The following is an 18,854-nucleotide window of genomic DNA, read 5'->3' as shown; positions in this document are numbered from 1 at the left end:
GCCCAATATCCTGTTTTCTTGGTTTGGCCCACACTGCTGTTGATGGCTTCTAGGCCATCTAGATATTGACACATCAAGCAAACTAATTAAAAGCAACCTCTATGACACCTTTGTTATAGTAATAAAATCAGCATCAATTGTACTATTAAATATAAAATAAATATTGACATAGCTTTAGGACCAGTTATGTAACACACTCAACAATGGAAAATATATTTATAATTATAATAGTGACTCTAAGACAAATTGTTATGGTTTACGTCCTCCCAAAGCTTAAAACAGTCATGAAGCAAGCTTCTAGAATTTTGGGGGAGCCTCTAAGCTAGTGCTCATTCACACTTGCATAACTAAAAGCACAGAATGCCTGAGGAATGACCCAAGTATATGGAGCACTGAAGAAATGCCCTGAGGGCATGGGGTGCTGGAAGCAAGCAGGTGTTCTAGCCTCAACAACATGGCACATAAGAAGCAAGTTAGTTAAGTAAAGGGGTATCATATAGGAAATGTGTAGATAAATGTGTTACAGTGGTTGAGCATTCTATTCCTCCCATTGAGAGGAAGGGTTCCAACTTGATGGCAGCGTTGTCTCTCTTTATTTTCTTCATCTTTTATAATTCTTACCCTAGGAATCTACAAAGTTGTCATGACCATCACAGAATTTGTGATTGATTCGTGGTTCAATGCTGGGATTATGGGTGTGAGTGATATACCTACCCTAGGGTGGGCGTGACCTCCATAGAATATATGGGACAAAAAGAATCTTCTCTCCATGCTTCTCCTATTTATGCTTTTATTACTTTTGCTGTTTTTCATGCCATGAATAGTTGCCTCATTGCCATGGGGCATCCACTCTGCCTTGGAGCGAGTGGATTACAGATTGAAACCTCTATACTTATGACCTAAATTAACCTTTCCTTTCTTAATGTTGGGTATTGGGCATTCTGTGTCAACAATGAGAGAAAAGTAACTAACACACAAACAAAATATTCCACTATTACTGGCCTACAGTAAATATCTACTTAGTGAAATGACTTTACCTCTAATATCAATAAAACAGTGTTCTACACCAGTACCATAAACTTAATTACCTGTTTACAAATGTGTAAAGTATAAAAGTTATACTGGTAACAATAAAGGAGGTTGGGAACAGGAGAATGAAAAAGTTTTTGAAACATTAATAAATAAAACATTAGAAGCTGGGCAGAAATTTGAGATGGGGAATCCTACTAAAGAATAAAGAGAAATTAAGACTGTTAGATAATTGTCTTAGGAAAGAGTGAACAAGAAAATGAATCAACAGTAAGCAAAATCAGAAAGTCAAAGGAAGATATTTAGAAATAGAAAAATTTGAAAGGGAAAAATGTAAAAAGAAAAAAGAAACTAACAGGAAAAAGGAGAGCAAAATAACAAAAACCCAATGAAAAAATGTAAGAATTATGTAAAATACATACATCAAAAAAAGAAAAAAGATATTAAGTTGCATTATGTATATTTATCAATTTCCTACAAAGAATGCAAACATGTACTAAAAATGCACAGTAATAAAAAATATGAGGAAGGAAAAAGTGTTTAAGCCCAAGAAAAGGATTTTTGTGTTTTGAATGAGTGCTTTATTACAAGATCTGAAGTTTTGCTACCAAACCTCTCACGAAGTTCTATGCATTGCTTTTTGGGCTATGGCTTTTTCTCTCAAATATTTTATTAGCGGATGTGTGCAGTACATGCATTTTACAATAGTCTTGGGGTGTGGGCACATGTACATAACATGGTTATTTCTTTTATTAATTCCCTTTCCCTTTCCTCCCTCACTTCTTTCCTCTAAATCTCCCTTTCCCTTTTTCATTTTTGTTAATATTATTAAACTAAGACCATGTTTATAGCACACAAATTTACAGTCATTGAGGTTACTAGGTTGCTCTACATGGATTATGTTGATTCTACTCATTTCTACAATGTCCCCATCTCCTTCTTCTCACTCCGTGCCCTTACTCACCTGGAAAGCTCTTTCCATTTGCAAAAGATTATTCTTTGTTCTCCTTTTATGCTTCCTTTTTCATTAACTTTGTTTGTACTTTACTCAAAGGAGTGATACCTTGTGATATTTAAGTTCCTGTGACTCATTTATTTCACTAAGCATTGTTTTTCATGTGTTTACTTTCCTAAAAATGGTTCAAATTTGTCCTTCCTTGTAGCTGACTAGCATTCCACTATGTAAAGATATGACATTTTCTTTTTAAACTCATAAACTGATAGGCATACAGGCTGATTTTAGGATTTAGCTATTAAGAATTGTACTTCTATAAAATTTGATAGGCATGTATCACTGCAGTACAATGACTAAAGCTCATTGGGGAAGATAATTAGAAGTTAAATACCTAGGTCAAACAGAATTTCTAATATTAGTTCTTTGAGATATTTGCATACTATTTTTATAATGATTGTACTAATTTAAATTCCTGTCATAAATGAAGAAAAGTTCCATTTTCACCACAGTCATGCCAGAATTTGTTTTGGTTTGTGTTCTTGATCATTGCCATTCTTTTTGGTATAAAATGGAATCTTAGCTTTGTTCTAATATGCATTTCTTTAATAATATCTGGAGATGTTAAGTATTTTTTCATGTACTTATTGAACAATTTTACTTCTTCTGAAAGGTTTCTATTTATTTTTCTTGCCCATTTTTGGCTGAATTCTTAATTTTAGGGGATCTAATTTTTTGAGTTGTTTATATATTCTAGATATTAGTTAGGAATAGCTTGCAAAAATATTTTTCCATTCTGCAGGTTGTATCTCCACTATAGTAATTGTTTTTCTTTTCCTATACAGATGTTTTTATGCTGATAGAATCGCATTTGTTCATTACTGCTACAATTTCTTGTGCAACTGAGGTTTTTTTTTCCAAGATTTTTAAAATTTTCATGTTTTTATTGCAAAAATCTCTGTATAGAAAGTTCTTTCTTATATCTTTGACTTCAAGATTTATACTTAATTGATTTTCATTCTGTTTAATGTTTCTATTTTAATGTTTAGATCTTTGATCCATTTTTATTTTAATTTAGTATGTGGTGAGAGATAAGGGTCTAGTTTCCATCTTCAACAAACAAACATCCAGTTTTATCAAAATCACTTGTTGAATAGGCTATCTTTCTTCCAATGTATGATTTTGATACCTTTGTCAAAGATCAGATAGCTGAATATGTCTGGGGAATTTTGTTCTCTCTTCTGTTCCACAGATAGTGATTTCATTCTGGTATCATGATGTTTTTAGTACTGTTGCTTTGAAATATTGCTTAAAGTCAGATATATCTATGCCTTCTGCTTTGCTGCTATTACTCACAATTGTGTTTTCTGTTCTGGGTCTCTTTTGGTTCCACATGAATTTTAGAATTATTTTCTTTAATTCTGTAAAGTAGGCTGCTGTATATTTTGAATGTGACTGAACCGAAGCTGTATAGTAGTTTTGGGAGTATGTCCATTTTGACAATACTTGTTCTATCTGTCCAGAAGCAGAGGACACCTTTCCATTTTCTGATGTCCACTTCAATTTCCTTTTCCAGAGTACTGTAATTTTCTTTCTAGAGAGGTCTTTCACTTCCTTTGTTTGGTTAATACCCATTTATTTCCTTTATTTTGAAGCTGTTTGAATGTTATTGTTTTTATAATAGCACTCTCATAGATTTCAAAATTGGTGTATACAAATGCTTATGATTTTTTACTTCAATTTTGTCTGATGCTATGCTGCTGAAATTGGTTACTAATCCTAAATTTTCTTGGTGGAGTTCTTTGTGTATTTTATGGGCTACACATATGTATATCATGTCAACTGCAAATAATGATAATTCAGACTTTTTCTTTCTTATGTATAGCTCTTTGTATTTTTTCTCTTGCTTGTTTTCTCTGGAAAACATGTCAAGTGTATATTTTGTTGATCAGAAGTGATGATAGTGGACATCCTTCTCTGTTGCAATGTCACCTTTTTCATTTCTAATTGCATTGAGGTGACTCTGTTCTCTCCTTCTTCTTATAGGGCTGGCTAAAAACTTATCAATTTGTTGAACAGGCTATCTTTCTTCCAACATATATTTTTGGGCCCTTTGTCAAGGATCAAATACCTGAACATGTCTAAGAAAGTTTTGGCCAAATCTGTTCATTTTCATTGATTCATATATCTGATTTTGTTCTAGTACATGCCATTTTTGTCATTATTGCTTTTCAAGTATAGCTTGAAGTCAGGCATTACTATGCCTACTAATATGCTATTATTACTCAAAATTAATCTTGTTATTCTGGATCTCATTTGGCTCCACCAAATTTTAGGATTGTTTTCTCTAGTTCAGGAAAGCATGCTGTTTGTATTTTGAATGTAACTGCATTGAATCTGTATAATAGTTTTGGAAGTATGGCCATTTTGACCATATTTATTCTGCCTATTCAGGAGCAGTGATATTTCTGCTTTCTGATGTCCTCTTCACTCTCCTTTTTCAGAGTACTGTATGTATCTTTGTAGAGACATCTTGCTTCTTTGGTTATGTTCATTTCTAGGTATTTTATTTTCCCTAAAGCTATTCTGAAAGGCATTGTTTTTATAATTACTTTCTCATTGAGTTCATTATAGGTGAGTGTAAATACTAATGATTTTGCATGTTGATATTGTATCCTGCTACTTTGCAGTAATTGGTTATTAATTATAAGAGTCTTTTGCTGCATTTCTTTGGGTTTCCTATGTAGATTATCGTATCATCTGCAAATAATGCTAATTTGTTTTCTTTCTTTCCTATATGCAACAATTTTATTTCTTTTCTTTATCTTTTTTGCCCAACTTTTCTGACTGTTTCAAGTACTACGTTGAACAGAAGTGCTGATACTGGAAATCCTTATCTTGTGCCTGATTTTTGCAGGCATACTTTTAATTTTTCATCATTTTATACAATTGTGGCTGATGGTTTGTCATAAATAACTTTAACCATATTCAGATATGGTTTTCTTCACTTCTTTGCTTCAGGATTTTTATTTTTACATGAAGGGATATTGTTTTTTTGCCCAAAGTCTTTCCAGTATCTTTTCTTATGATCATGTGGGTTTTTTGTCTTTCTTACTTTTATATGTTCTGTTACATTTATTGACTTGCATATGTTGAAACATCCTTGCATCTGTGGGATGAAACCTACTTGATCATGATGTAGGATCCTTTTGATAATGTGCTGTATTCTATTTGCTAATACCTTGTTGAGGATTTTTGCATTTATGCTCATTAAGGAGACTGGCCTATATATATATTTTTTAGTTAGGTCTTTATCTGATTTGGGATCAAGGTGATACTGGCTTCCATAAATGCATTTGGGAGAATTCTATGCGTTTCATTTTATTTGAAGAACTTGCAGAGTTGTAGTGATAAAACATTCTTAAGAGTTTTGTAGAATTCAGCAGTGAATTCAACAGATTCCTGGATTTTTTACCTGGTATATTTAATATTCTGTCAGTTTCACTGCTTGCTATTGGGTTGTTAAGCATATTGGACTTTTTGGGCTAGTTTTTATAATTTGTATGAATGTAGGAATCTGTCTAGAAGTCTGTCCATTTCTTTATATTTTGGTAATTTAGAGAACTATAATTTTTTCAAAGAAGTTTCTAATTACCTTCTGAATTTCTCCAATGTCTGCTGTGATTTCAGCTTTTTCATTTCTAATAGCATTGATGCAAATTTTCTTTCCTGCTCTTGGAATGTCTTCATAAATATTTATCTATTTTATTTCTTCTTCAAAGAACCAGCTCTTTGACTCATAGATTTTGTAGTGCTTTTTTTCTTTTTTTAAGTCTTGATTTCATTGATTTTCTCTTGTGTCTTGCACTTTCCACCCTCAATGTCGATTTGGGGAATTTTGCTGTTGTTTCTCAAGTATCTTAAAATTTCTCACAAATTTGGGCTTGTTATGTTTCTTATTGTGAGCATTGATTGCAAAAAATTTCCTATTAAAACTGCTATCCAGAGGTGTCTGTGATTTGCTCATTTATTGTTCTTATCTTCCAGAAATTTTTAAGTTTCTTTGATTTCTTTTTTGACACATTCATTGTTAAGGATTGTGATGTTAATTTTCCCAGGGATTCTACCTTTTATGTGATTTCTTCTCTGACTGATTTTTATTTTCATTTCATAGTAGTCTAATTTACACATGGGGTAATTTCAACTCTTACCATTACTTATGTAGACTTTTTGGTTCATCTCTGATATCTCCTTATTGGGTATTTCTTCAGTTGATGTATATCTTTGCAAAAGTAGGGTGTCAAAATCCCCTACTATAATTGTATTCGTGTTTATTTAGTGTATTAATTTTAGTAGTTTTGTTTTATGAAGATATGTGCTTAAATATTTGGTGGATGTATGTTAATCAATGTTATTTGATCTTTCTGAATTGATTCTTCCACTAGGATACAATAATCTTCTATATATCCTCTATTTACTTTTAGCTTGAAGTTCATCACTTCCTGAATATACCTTTGCATCTGTTTCATGCATTCTAACTGTTCATTCAAGGTTCCCCATGCATTCTAACTGTTTCCTGTATTGTTCATTCAAGGTTCCCATCATTTTCCTATGCTCCTCATTTTTAAAATCTACATCTTCACTAGATATACTCAGCAATTCTCTCAAGATTCTTTTAAGCAATTCTTTCAAGATGATTGTAATCTGCAAGTACTACAAACAAATGGTTGTCATTTATTCTTTTACCTGAGATACTATTTCTTATCTGATTTCTTTTATGACCTCAAGAACATGTTCCTTGACTTCAGATGCTATCATTTTAGAAATTTCAGGTGTTCAATTCCAATTTACTCTATGTCTGTGTCTCCTAGACTTGTTCTATGTGGTCTGCAGGTCTGAGATTGTATTTTTCTCCTTGTCTTGACATTTTCCTGGGTTCCTCTGAATAAATTGGTTGTGGGGACCCAGGCTCTTACTGCATTGGTCACCCATTCAAGGTGTTGAGGAATGGGCCACATATCTAGGTTTCTACCAACCTGGTTGGCTGGGAAGGTGATGGGATGCAGGATGTACTTCTCCAGATTCACATAGCTACACTAAGTCCTCCCTGATGGCTGTAAATATGTGAGGTTGGGGGTACTTGACATGCTGGCTCCTGCGGGGAAGGTCCATGATGGTGACTGGCAGGTTTCCAAGTGCATGACTGGCTGCTTCTCTAGGCACAAACTGGCTCCATACAAGAAGGTTCCCAATGGCAGACAGTGGGTGTGAGGGGTTGTAATTAGATCCTTCTTTTGGTCCATGCTGGGTAACAGCAGGAGAATCCCAAAGGAATACTAATCCTGTAGAAATCAAACAATAACAAATGCTGCTATGACTGTGGTGAAAAAGGAACCTTTCTTAATTGTTGTGGGAAATATACACCACAATCAATATGGATATCAGTATAGCAATTTCTTAAAGAACTGAAAGTATAAATTCTATGTGACCCAGCTATTCCTCTTCCAGATATCCTCACCAATATCTTTAAAACATCATACTACAGTAATATATGCACATCAATACTTGTAACAGCACAATTCCTAGGAAGCAAAATCTTGAAAGCAGAGTGTGTACCAACAAACAGATGATTGCATAAAGAAAATGTGATTTCTATATAGTGAAATACTATTATGCAGTGAAGTATTTCAGATTTGTGGCATTTGTAGGAAAATGGATTCAACTTGAAAATATAGTATTGAATGAAATAAACCAGACACATAAGTTTAAGTACCAGATGTCATATATCATTTGGGCAAGGGAATGTACAAAGAGGGTGGATGAAATGGGAGAAGTGATTGAAACTCTTGCAATTATGAAGAGTACTCAGAGGAGTGAGTAGAAAGGAGAAAGGGCAATAAAAGGAATAAAGATATTCCATGCACAGGAACCTAATATACTTTACTAATGTAAAGTATGTAAATATGTAAAGTATGTAAATATTTACTAATGTAAAGTAATGTAAAAATGCTGTGCCATAGCATGAGGTAAGAATGAAAAATGGGGTACAGTAATGGTTGAAAAATGAAGGAGGGGGAAAGAAAAGAGAAGGGGATTTAAAAATGAAAGGAACAAATGTGTCATACATGTGGAACCATTCCTCAAGATGATTGCAACCTGCAAGTACTACAAACATACACTAATAAAATAAAAATTTTATTAAAAGAATAAAGGAAATTTAGTACCATTAGATAACCATAACAGACAATAACTGGGATAAGAATAAATTATAGAAAATGGGCATGAAACTAGAGGAAAAGAAGAAATACTCAAAAATAGGTTCAAAGAAAATGAAAAAAGAAAACGAGAAAAAAGAACTTAAGCAAATACAATGATGTTTAAAAAGACTGAACAAGAAAATGAGTGATACAAATTCAAACTTCATCAATAATAATGAATAGTAGTAACAGTGGTAATTATATAATATTAATAGAGGAGGGAGGAAAAATTGGGTTAAATGAATAGAGAAGACCAAAAAAAAATATCCCTACACATTTCAAGTAGTGTTTTCTTCCAGAGCCTGTAGTCTTTAATCTTACATCAAATACCTCTTTTCTACTCTTTATAGTGTGTGATTTTCTGTAAATATTTTCCACATAAGTGAATTCACTTTCTGCAAACCCCTGTATGTGAAAACTGTTAACAGTGGGCCACCAGCAAAGGAATGGTGTGGAACATTGGAGTCTGAGGTTCTGGGTATGGATTTCCACTGATTTGAAGCCCATTCTGGGTACTTAATATACACATTCCTCTATTGGAGTGTAAGGAGCTCCATACACAAGCTGGAGACTTATGTTTCCCTATGTTGCCAAGTACAGAACCAGGCACAGTAAGGACTGATGGGAAGAGATTCTGGCAGATCCACTGAGGGTACATGATGATGTCTCACAGGCATCCAGAGCATTCAAAACAGGTAGGATGATAACCCTTGTTGCTAAAAAGGCAGGGAATTGGCCTACTGTTCCAGGTAAGGACTCAGAATGCAAAATTTAGGATGTAGACACTAATGTGGTCAGAGTGGGAGTAGTTCACCTAGTGTCAAATGTACACTTCCAGAGTACAACCGCACCAGGCAGAGACTCAGCTGGATTAGAAGTCCATGTGGAAATATAAACAGCCCAGGCCTGTTTCAAGATGTTAGAAAGAGTGTGTGCCAGGTCTGGGATTGTTGGAGTGCATGGAGAGCTTGGTGTAGATTCAAAAGATTCCAGGCTTAAACAAGACCAAATCTAGTCCTGTGTAATGAATGAACATCCTTCTTGGTGTAGGATAAACTTAAGGCTCCTGGTGGTCTGGATATCTCCAGGGCCCAATATTGATGATCTCTGTCACAAGCAGTGTCTTCTTGATTACCCTCTTAGAGTCTTGCCCTTGGGCTCCTGTCCCTGGAATGTGTCAGTAAAAATGCTAAAGGGCTTCAGCCTTCTCAGTTGATGAGATAAGGGGGGGCCCCAGTGTATCCTGTGAGGCTAGATTTGATGCATTCCTTGAGTCACTTCAGCTCTTTCTAAGGTTCTCAAAATGGCTGTTCTGAAGATGGGTGAGAGTACAGGATTTGTGGGCCAGTCCTGTCTGACTGCTTCCTGTCTTTTTAACACTTATGTGTATGTTTTCTTTGATCTGTTTGTTTAATTTCAAATTGATTTTTTTAATTTTCATATGTATGTCCCTCCTCTTCTTCATATTATCTGTGTTTTTCATTGGTTTTCTAAGTATTTCAGGTGTGCATCTTCATCTTCCAACCATGTTGGATCCATACTCTGGTTTTTTGAGGAGCCTTCCCTCCACTGAAGCCCACTGTATGTTCCCCCAGGTCCTTGTTACCTTCCAAGTCTATATATCTCCTTGCTTCTGTTGGTGTATGAGGAACATGATCAACCCATAGTCTGTGCTGATTGAAAGTTTCAGGGCAGGGGTGTGAGTGGGCTGATGGACTTAATGTATGAAGTCCTGGCATATAGTTGCCTATTTCTCTCACACAATATTTTCCTCATCCAGGATCAGGTTGGTATTAATTCTCACCTCTGGTGCCCCATGTTGTAAAGAAACAAAATATGGAGCTGGCTTGGAGTTGTTTGATATTTATGCCTTTTGTCTAGGAATGCTGCTCATCTGTGACTTGTCTACTTACATTGTGATGGATATTTCCTCACATGAGGAATGGGTGAAACTCCACTTTTGTGGCTCTGCTTGCGCTTGTGGGGGAAATGTTTAATTTATCCCCAAGGTCAAATCATTTAACACATGGAACTTTGGGGATGATTCAAATTCAAACTATAAAATCAGTATAATGATTAATAGAAAATTCCACATTTGCACCAAGTTTTATAGATAACCAAATTGGACTGGTACAGTGTGATTCAGGACAAACATCCACAAGATTCTTGCTATGATACCACTAATGCTTTTTGCAAAACAGTACTAAGATTTTTATAAATCTTTAAGAAACTTAAACTTTTTCCACAGAATGGAAACAAACTTTAGCCAACTGTCCCATAGACTATGGACTTATATCTTAAAACATATAAAGAATTGAAAACAATTAGGCCCTCAAAATTAAAAGACCCAGTCCAAAAATAGACATCTGAGATGAACACACACTTCTCAGATGATGAAAAAAAGTGACAAATAAGTGCACGAAGAAATGTTCAACATCCCTAGTAATTCACGAAATGCAAAATAAAACAACACTGAGATTCAGTCTCACTCCAGAAAGAATGGCTGTCATGAAGAAATCAATCAATAGCAAATGCTGTTGGGTTCCGAGGAAAAAGAAATACTTTTCCACTCTGGTGGGAGCGTAGACTTGTAAAACCACTGTGGAAATCAGTGTGGAGATTCCTCAGAAAACTAGGATTGGTGGTTCTATTCAATCCAACTTTTCCCCTTCTGGGTATTTTCCGCAAAAAATTGAAACACCATAGCACCAGGACATTATGTTACACCCATATTTATAGAACATTTGTAATAGCTAAGTCTTGGAAATAACCCAAATAACCATCAAGCACAGAATGGATAAAAATGATGTGGCATTTTTACACAATGGAATACTACTCAGCTATAAAGAAAGATATACTTGAAGCTTTTATAGGTAATTGGATTCAACCTGAGACTAAACTCATAAGTGAAATAAATCAGACTCATGTGTGTAAATATCATATTTTCTCCCTAACATAAAAAACCTAAAGAGTAAATAAGAACCAAAATATATAATAGATATTGTAAAAATAAAAGGCAAAGAAAGCACTCAACAGAAAAGAACAACTGGATTAGAGGATAGAAGAAAACAAAAAAATATTTTATGTATATATGTATACATAAAATATTTATGAATACATATACATATATATGATGACTATACTACTAGTCTCTGTTACTTCCTCTAAAAGAACTGTTTGCATTTTCATTGTTTATTTGTTTGATCATTTTTAATGCCAAAATCTTGTAACTTGAACTGCTACTTTTAAGATAATAGTATGCAGTATGTTAACTAGTGTTAGTTTCCCATCTTAAAACAATTCTGTATCTTTTTTTATCTTTCTTTGTTTTTAAAATAAAAAGAAAGTCTTAAACTTCTTTCGTTGCTTATATTTGCTATTTTTGTCTTCTTCACCATTTTCCAAATGGTTGATAGCTTTAAAACACAAAGTACCTGTATTTTTTTTGAAAGAATAGTAAGGGAGATAAAAGTTGGATACATAATATTCCACTTCTCAAGTAGGCATAATATGAAGAAAAAAAGAGACTTTCCTAAAATATATTTATTACTGGTACCTCTCAGTGTGTATGGGCTACGGATCCATGAGTGACAGATCCTGTACCTAGTAAGAACATAAGATGAACTGAGAGATAGTTGAGAATGAGAAGCAAGTTAATGACTGAAGTAATGGAGTAGTTGTACATTGGAATATTTTGATGAATTCTGGACTACTATTTAAGTGACAGTTTGGGTCATATGAATACTCTTTTTAATTGTACTATTGTCATTATATTAAACAATGACTACTTAAAAGGAAGCATATCAAACAAGAAAGCATTGACTTTTTAATATTCATTGAGTGTTATAAAAAAGCATCAAAATTTTCAACATCAACACCAACTGCTTTTTGGTGTACAGTTCTGAAAAATAAATTCCTACATGAACTACAATGAAAATAACAATAAAAGTCTACAAAAAATAATCTTTACTCCAGTTATCAAAGACAGTGTTCACACATAATAGCATGTTCCCTACAGACGTATCACTTACACTGACAACATGTGTATTGTTCTTTCCTGTTTTTTTTAGAATATACTTGGCATCTTGCTACTTTTTCAGCAGGTTCATTTTATAATACACAGTGGTAGTTGATAGGTACATAAGTTATCAATAAAATAAAATCTTAAATTCTGCTTAAATAAAACATAATAAATTTTAAAGACATAAATATATCCCTGAATGTTTAGATGTAACTGTTAGTAGTAGTCAATGCCTAATAAACGATCAATTTTAAATGTTTCATATAGCTGTATTACAGGATTCTTAAGTTTAAGAGATAATTTATACCCACCCACATAATACTGGCATTCAAAAGAAAAGATTGGGCTGACGTTAGAAGTCAAAGGCGTATACATTCTGAAAGACCCTATCATTCAATTTTTTCAATTATATCAAACACTGATTAGCCAGCTTTTACTGGCCTTCTATAACTTTACAGTTTCTTAAAGTACGTGCAATTTTTTGGAAATGTGCAAACCAAATCACATAAAAATAAAGGAAGAATAAAATTATTTAATTTCAAAGTTCCAACATTTCTTCAGTAATTTTTTTTTCTCTTGGTGGTCTTCTACCTCATTAAATTTGTATATTTACAGATGACAAGTTTCACGTTGGTCTAAGAAAGGAAAGTTGGGTTGATGTAATATGTACAATAAGAATAAATATCTTGTTCTATGAACATCTCCCATACTTTCAGACATATTTCTCATTTTAGATAATTAACAAACCTCTGAAGAAAGGGAGAAGGCCATATATAAGAAAGATCCACCAGAGCCAATACTGTCCATTGGAATATCTAGAAAAATAATCAGGAAACATCACAATAAGGATCCATTTGATCAATGAAAGACAAATGCACAGACAGAACCACAACTTCTGGCAGTAGTAGTGGTGATACAGAAGGAAAAACAAAATCCAAGCCAGTTGAACATAAATGTGGTGAAAAAAAATGCCAGCATGAAAATGCCATTGTTGCCCACTATAATCTGGTCTGTGTCACTGAAGGCATTTTTTAGGGAACACTTTTTCCCCTGATTTCTTATAGATGTTTCTGCAGCTATAGCTCCCATTGCAGCAGCATTAGCTTTCTCAGCTTCACCATTTCTTGGAAGAGAGTTAGCAACACTGTACCGAGGTGGCACAGGATGAAACTCACTATAAACTTCTGTGTCTGAAGTTGTAGATATTTCCACAATATTACTTTAAGGTGGAGAAGTAACACATTCTAGTGCTGGTGCTGGAAAAGCAGTCTGCACAACCTGTGGTGTTGAGTCTGAAGTAAATGACTGCTCTACAGCACATGATTCTGAATTGTCCTTTTCATTGTGATGCACCTGGTAGCAGCCAGTTCCTGCATTGTGATGGTGCATCATGCTTGGCTTGAGATCTGGCTTTAGTGCAAGCAGGTTGCCTCAGCACTCAGCACTCTCAGCTTCCCTTGTTGGTGATGTCATAGCTGAAGCATCCCTTTCACCTGAGTTTCTGCTGCCATGGTCACCCAGTGGGATGGTTTCACCTCCTGTCGCTCTGGCATGCTCCACAGAGACTTTTTAAAAAATTCTCAATGTGAATTGTGTGTTTAGAATAAACACCAGCATTTTCACATCAGCTGTGTTCTTGCTTACAAAAACTAAAAGATAACATCAGAAAAAAATTGGTAAGAATTATAATGAAAATATCAATAAAACTCTGCAGTAAAAATAATCTTTGTTTAGTTGTTACACCCACGGTAGTTTTCAAACTTGACAGCTGCATGCTCCATGCATATGTCTTGTTTATAATGACAACATATGTGCTTAGTTTCCCTTTTCTGTGTGTCAAGCCATTCTTGTCACCTCTTTTATTTCCCTTTCTGTCAGGAGCGTCCTACTGTTTTGTACAATGTGAACTTAGCAGGAAAATAAGATATTAATAACACAGGAAATATATAATAGGTACTTAGAATCGACATCAACATTTTTCACATCAGCTGTTTCACATAGCTGCTCACATAAAAGAAAACATCAGAAATAAAAACCTATGTGAACTATAATGTAAATACAAATAAAGGTCCACCAACACAGAAATAATCTTTTGCTTCAACTGTCACACTAAAAGCCATCTTCACATATGAAAACTACATGTTCCATACACAAGTATCACTTGCACTGATAGCATGTATGATTTCTTTTCCTACCTTTTCATTTAGGGAACAGTTGACACCTCTTTGGTTTCCTATTCTTGTAGAAGGACTTTGTGTGCGACTGTCAGTTCAACACTTCACAATTTTTGCACAATTGTCTGGGAAGAAACATTTTATTTTTCCTCTGCTGTAAATAATCTCATGAGCTCCAGTTCCAATCTTCTAACATAAATTTCTCCATGATGTGTTTCACTTGATATTTTTTTAAAACTATATAACCATGTCACATGTTTTTGGAGTTGAGTAAAATACAAACATTGGCCAATGCTTTGTGTTAGGAATAACATAATAATTGCTGCATAACTCTTCAACAACATCTCCTCCACTTTTGGTTTTGTTGTAGAAAGTTACCATCTCAGGCTTTCATGTTGTTGAGAGGTTTCTGTACAATATTTCCTTCATAGTGCAATGTTGAAATTAGCAATACTAATTTGACTTTCTACTGTATATGAAGCCAATGTTATATAATTCTGAAAAGCAAAGATTGTACTATAGAATTCTCTGTTTTCAAATGACAGCATTTCATTTGGAATTTGTGCTCTTGTTCCTTCATGGTCAATTTGTGCTATGTTCACACATGCAACATCATGTCCAATAGCACATTTAAAATCAATTTGAACTTGTTAGATTAACTGTTGAATGTCACATTCTGATTAGTTTGGGAGATGGGCGAAACAAGTCTGTCCACATCATAATTTTGTTTATTATTATATGAACAAGAACCTGGTTGCTGAGTTCCAGGATAAATTTCAAAATTGAAAACATAATAAGTCTTCACATCTACAAAGGCATAAAATTTTATGCTATATATGTAATGTTTTTTGGGAGTGTACTCTCTGAAGCTACAGTGACCAAGAAATTCTGCAAGATGTCCATCAAATCACGTATCAAAATGATGTGTAAATTACTTGACGATTACTTACAAAGCACTCAAACTATGAGTCAATAGCAACCAGATTATCAGCTGTTTCTCTTTCTTGCTAGGTTGTTTTGTTATCAAACCTTAGGTAATTTTGAAAATAATTGTTCCGAGTGACACAAGAGCAGAATAAAAAGCGAGAGTAACTTTCTCATCAACCACAAAATGAATAAGAAAGATATGTTTTTTTTTACACAGTGTAAACCTATCCAGTTATAAAGTAGAATAATCTCAAGATTCCTGTAGGTAAATGGATCCAACTGAAATTATGTTCATAGGTGAAATAGTTCAAATAAGTCAGACTCATAAACATGAACCCTAGCATAAGATACAGAAGGAGTTAATGGGATCCAAAAGCAAAATAGTTATTGTAAGAGTGACAGGTGATGAAACACGTGGGAGGGAAAGGTGGTAACCACTTTTAGTTCCTTATTGTCTTGTCTTGAACTTTTGTAATGTTTTCACAAGTTTGTTAGGTTCATCTTTGTTCTGTCTTGTTTTGCTAGATTTTACTCTGTCTAATAATAGAGGCAGCTGTTTTGAATGTTATGGTAATCTTGGTTTCCTATTACATTGCTTTGAAGTCATAATGCTTTCATTCACTTGCTTAATTGCTTTTGTTCTGTTTTGTTTGATTTTATTATGCTTGACGGCATGAACACCGATTTTAAAGAAAGTGAGACATGATAGTATACATTGCTGATTTCCTATCATCTTGCTTTGAAGTCCAATCACGCTTTTGTTCTTCTGTTTTAATTGGTTCTCTCTTTTGTGCTTTATTTGATTTTATTATGTATGATGATATGGACAAATTCTTTGAGGAAAATGTGATATTACATTAGCTTGATATTACATTGCTCATCTCCTGTTATCTGGTTTTGAAGTACTGTAATGCTTTCATTCTTTTGAGGGATTTTATACTATTTTGTTATGTTTGATATTATTGTGTGTAGGGCTGGAGGTTTAGCTCAGCGGCATAAGCACCTGCCTTGCAAGCAGGCGGTCATGAGTTCGATCCCCCGTACCGATAAAAATGAAAAAAGACAAAAAAAAAAAAAAAAGATATTATTGTGTGTGAAAGTACAGTCAACTATTTCAAAGAAAACAAGAGACATTATGATAGCCACTGTTGATGTTCTGTTGTCTTGTGAAGTACTGTGTTGCTATCATTATTCTCTTATGATTTGCTTTGTTGTGTTTTGTTTTATTCTCTTTAAAATAAAAGAGAATTTAAAAGAATAAATTTAAAAATTGGTCCATAGTTCTTGTTTCAGTCATGTCCTTGTGTAGTCTGAGTTTTCAGGAATAACTTTGGAAGTACACCTTCCCTTGGAACTTCATTAAAGAGTTTGAGAATGGTTGTCATTATTATCTCTTAAATTCTTGCAGAAATCTTCAGTAAATCCATCAACTTTTGGGCTTTTTTTAGTTGGTAGGATTTTTACTAACTTCTCAATATTGTTGCCATTATGGGCATTTTCAAAGTAATTTCTTCTTTGTTGAATTGTGTGAATTCATGTGTCTAGAAATTTGTTCATTTATTCAACATTCTTCAATTTATTGTCATGCAATTTTTCATGGTTCTTAATAAAGATCTTCTGCATTTTGACAGCATCCATTTTGATTTCTTCTGTCTCATTTCTATTTCAATTATAGTTTGTCCTCTATCAGTAAATTTGTTTAAGGCTTTGTCCATTTTGTTAATTCATTTGAAGAAATAGTTCTTGGATTTATTCATTCATTTTACACATTTTATTGCTATACATTCACAATATAAAATGATTACATCCATCTAATGGAGTGACTATGTGTAATTAACATGTCTTAGGGTTTTTTTAATCCTCTTTTTCTCCTCATCACTTCCATCTCCTTACATCTCTAGATCTGATTTGTCATTTTTCTTTTTTTAGCTCTTGTTTTTGACACACAATTAAATTCATTGTGGAGTTTTTGTTATGTACATGATACATCTTTATTATTTCTTTGTCTCCTACTCTTTTGTTTCCTTTTTTAAATTCTTAAATTCATTAATTTGTACTCTGATATTTATGGTTTCTTTTTTGTACTAAGTTTTGGTTTGGATTATTTTTGTTTTACTAGGATGATGAGGTGCATCATTAAATTATGTATTTTAGGTAACATTTTCCAGTATTAATTTCACATCAATAAATTTCCTTGTTAGGACTGTTTAAAGTCTTTTTAGAACTTTTAAAGAATCTGTAATCCGCTTTTTAAATACAAGTGGTAAAAAAGAATAATAAGGGCTCATATGTACCGTATGACCACATTTATTCCGAAATGTCTTAAAAGGAAAATGCATTGCAGAAATCTGCTTCAAACTTTATACAGTAGTCCTCTGTTTTTATGGGATTAGGAATGATGTTAATATGTTCTACAATCTTTTCCATATTTTCTATAATGATTGGGTGTGTATGGTGTAGCCAAAGAAAAGTTACTGAAAAAATTAAAAGAGTGGGAAAATCATGGTATCTGCTTGGCGCTTTCTTTCTACACAACCAAGACAGCCTGACCAGAGAATTATTAGGTGTATTCCAGGAAATCTTCCTTCAATATAAATCACAGACCCAGATGCAAAGCACTATTTTTTCAAGCAAAATAATCTTTAAAACTGCAGAAGCTTTTCAACAGCCAAAGATTAAAAACTACATTATTTTAGTGGAACAATACTGCCACCAACAGAAAAATATTGAAGATATTTCCAAGAATAGAGAGAGCAAAAGAGAGACTATAAGAGAAGAGTTAAAAGAAATGACATAAAGGAAAAATTTTTATCTAGAAGATTAACTGTTTCCTTGTTTTGCTAAAGTCACTCACCAGCGATCATAGTGAAACCAGTCTTACTCTCCACAGTGGTCTCTAACAAGCATATATATGGTTAGTTTAGGCTTGAGACATTTCAGTGGCCAGAGGGCAAATTAGATGTTTGAAGACCTGAAAGTTTTCAGTACTGAAAACAAGGTTTTTGCAAGGGATTTGATTGTTAGTATGTGCTAAACAAGCTGGTCAAGATCACAGTCTTAGGAGAATTGTTTTCAGGTTGTACTACATGATATCAATTGTTCAGTAAAATAAGTTTAGGAAACTTACCATTTTGACCACAGTGACATCTTGTATATTTTTATTGAAAAAAATCTGTTTGATCTAGCAGCATATCTGAGGCACTAATGAGAATTAAAAAGTCAAAAATCAATCCCAATTCAGTTTTAAGGAAGCTCATGATGATAAAAAGCATACAGCCTGTATACAATCTGAAAAGCACACCCTGTGTTTACAGTGCACTATTTTATAGGAACTTCTCAAATAGAGATGTCTTGATTTCTGCAAAGTCTTTCCAATCTGAAGTCTTCAGTCTACATTGATCTGAAATTTTTGCCAGTTTGTTTGGGAAAGTAGAAATCTATGAACAAAGTTAATAATACAAGAAAGTTTTTTAAAAAAAGAAGACTTTCAAAGT

At 33.6% G+C, this 18,854-nt stretch overlaps 1 pseudogene; it reads right to left on the bottom strand.

Annotated features, from left to right (window-relative positions):
* Window positions 1–7,072: 7,072 nt before the first annotated feature.
* On the bottom strand, window positions 7,073–18,224 carry LOC100716643 (NEDD4 family-interacting protein 2-like; annotated as a pseudogene).
* Between the last annotated feature and the right edge of the window lie 630 nt (window positions 18,225–18,854).

The sequence above is a fragment of the Cavia porcellus genome, unplaced genomic scaffold (genome assembly GCF_034190915.1).
Source record: "Cavia porcellus strain 051 isolate PalLab524CR breed Dunkin Hartley unplaced genomic scaffold, mCavPor4.1 scaffold_3, whole genome shotgun sequence".
Classification (NCBI taxonomy): Eukaryota; Metazoa; Chordata; class Mammalia; order Rodentia; family Caviidae; genus Cavia; species Cavia porcellus.
This window is presented reverse-complemented; position numbering and strand designations above follow the sequence as displayed.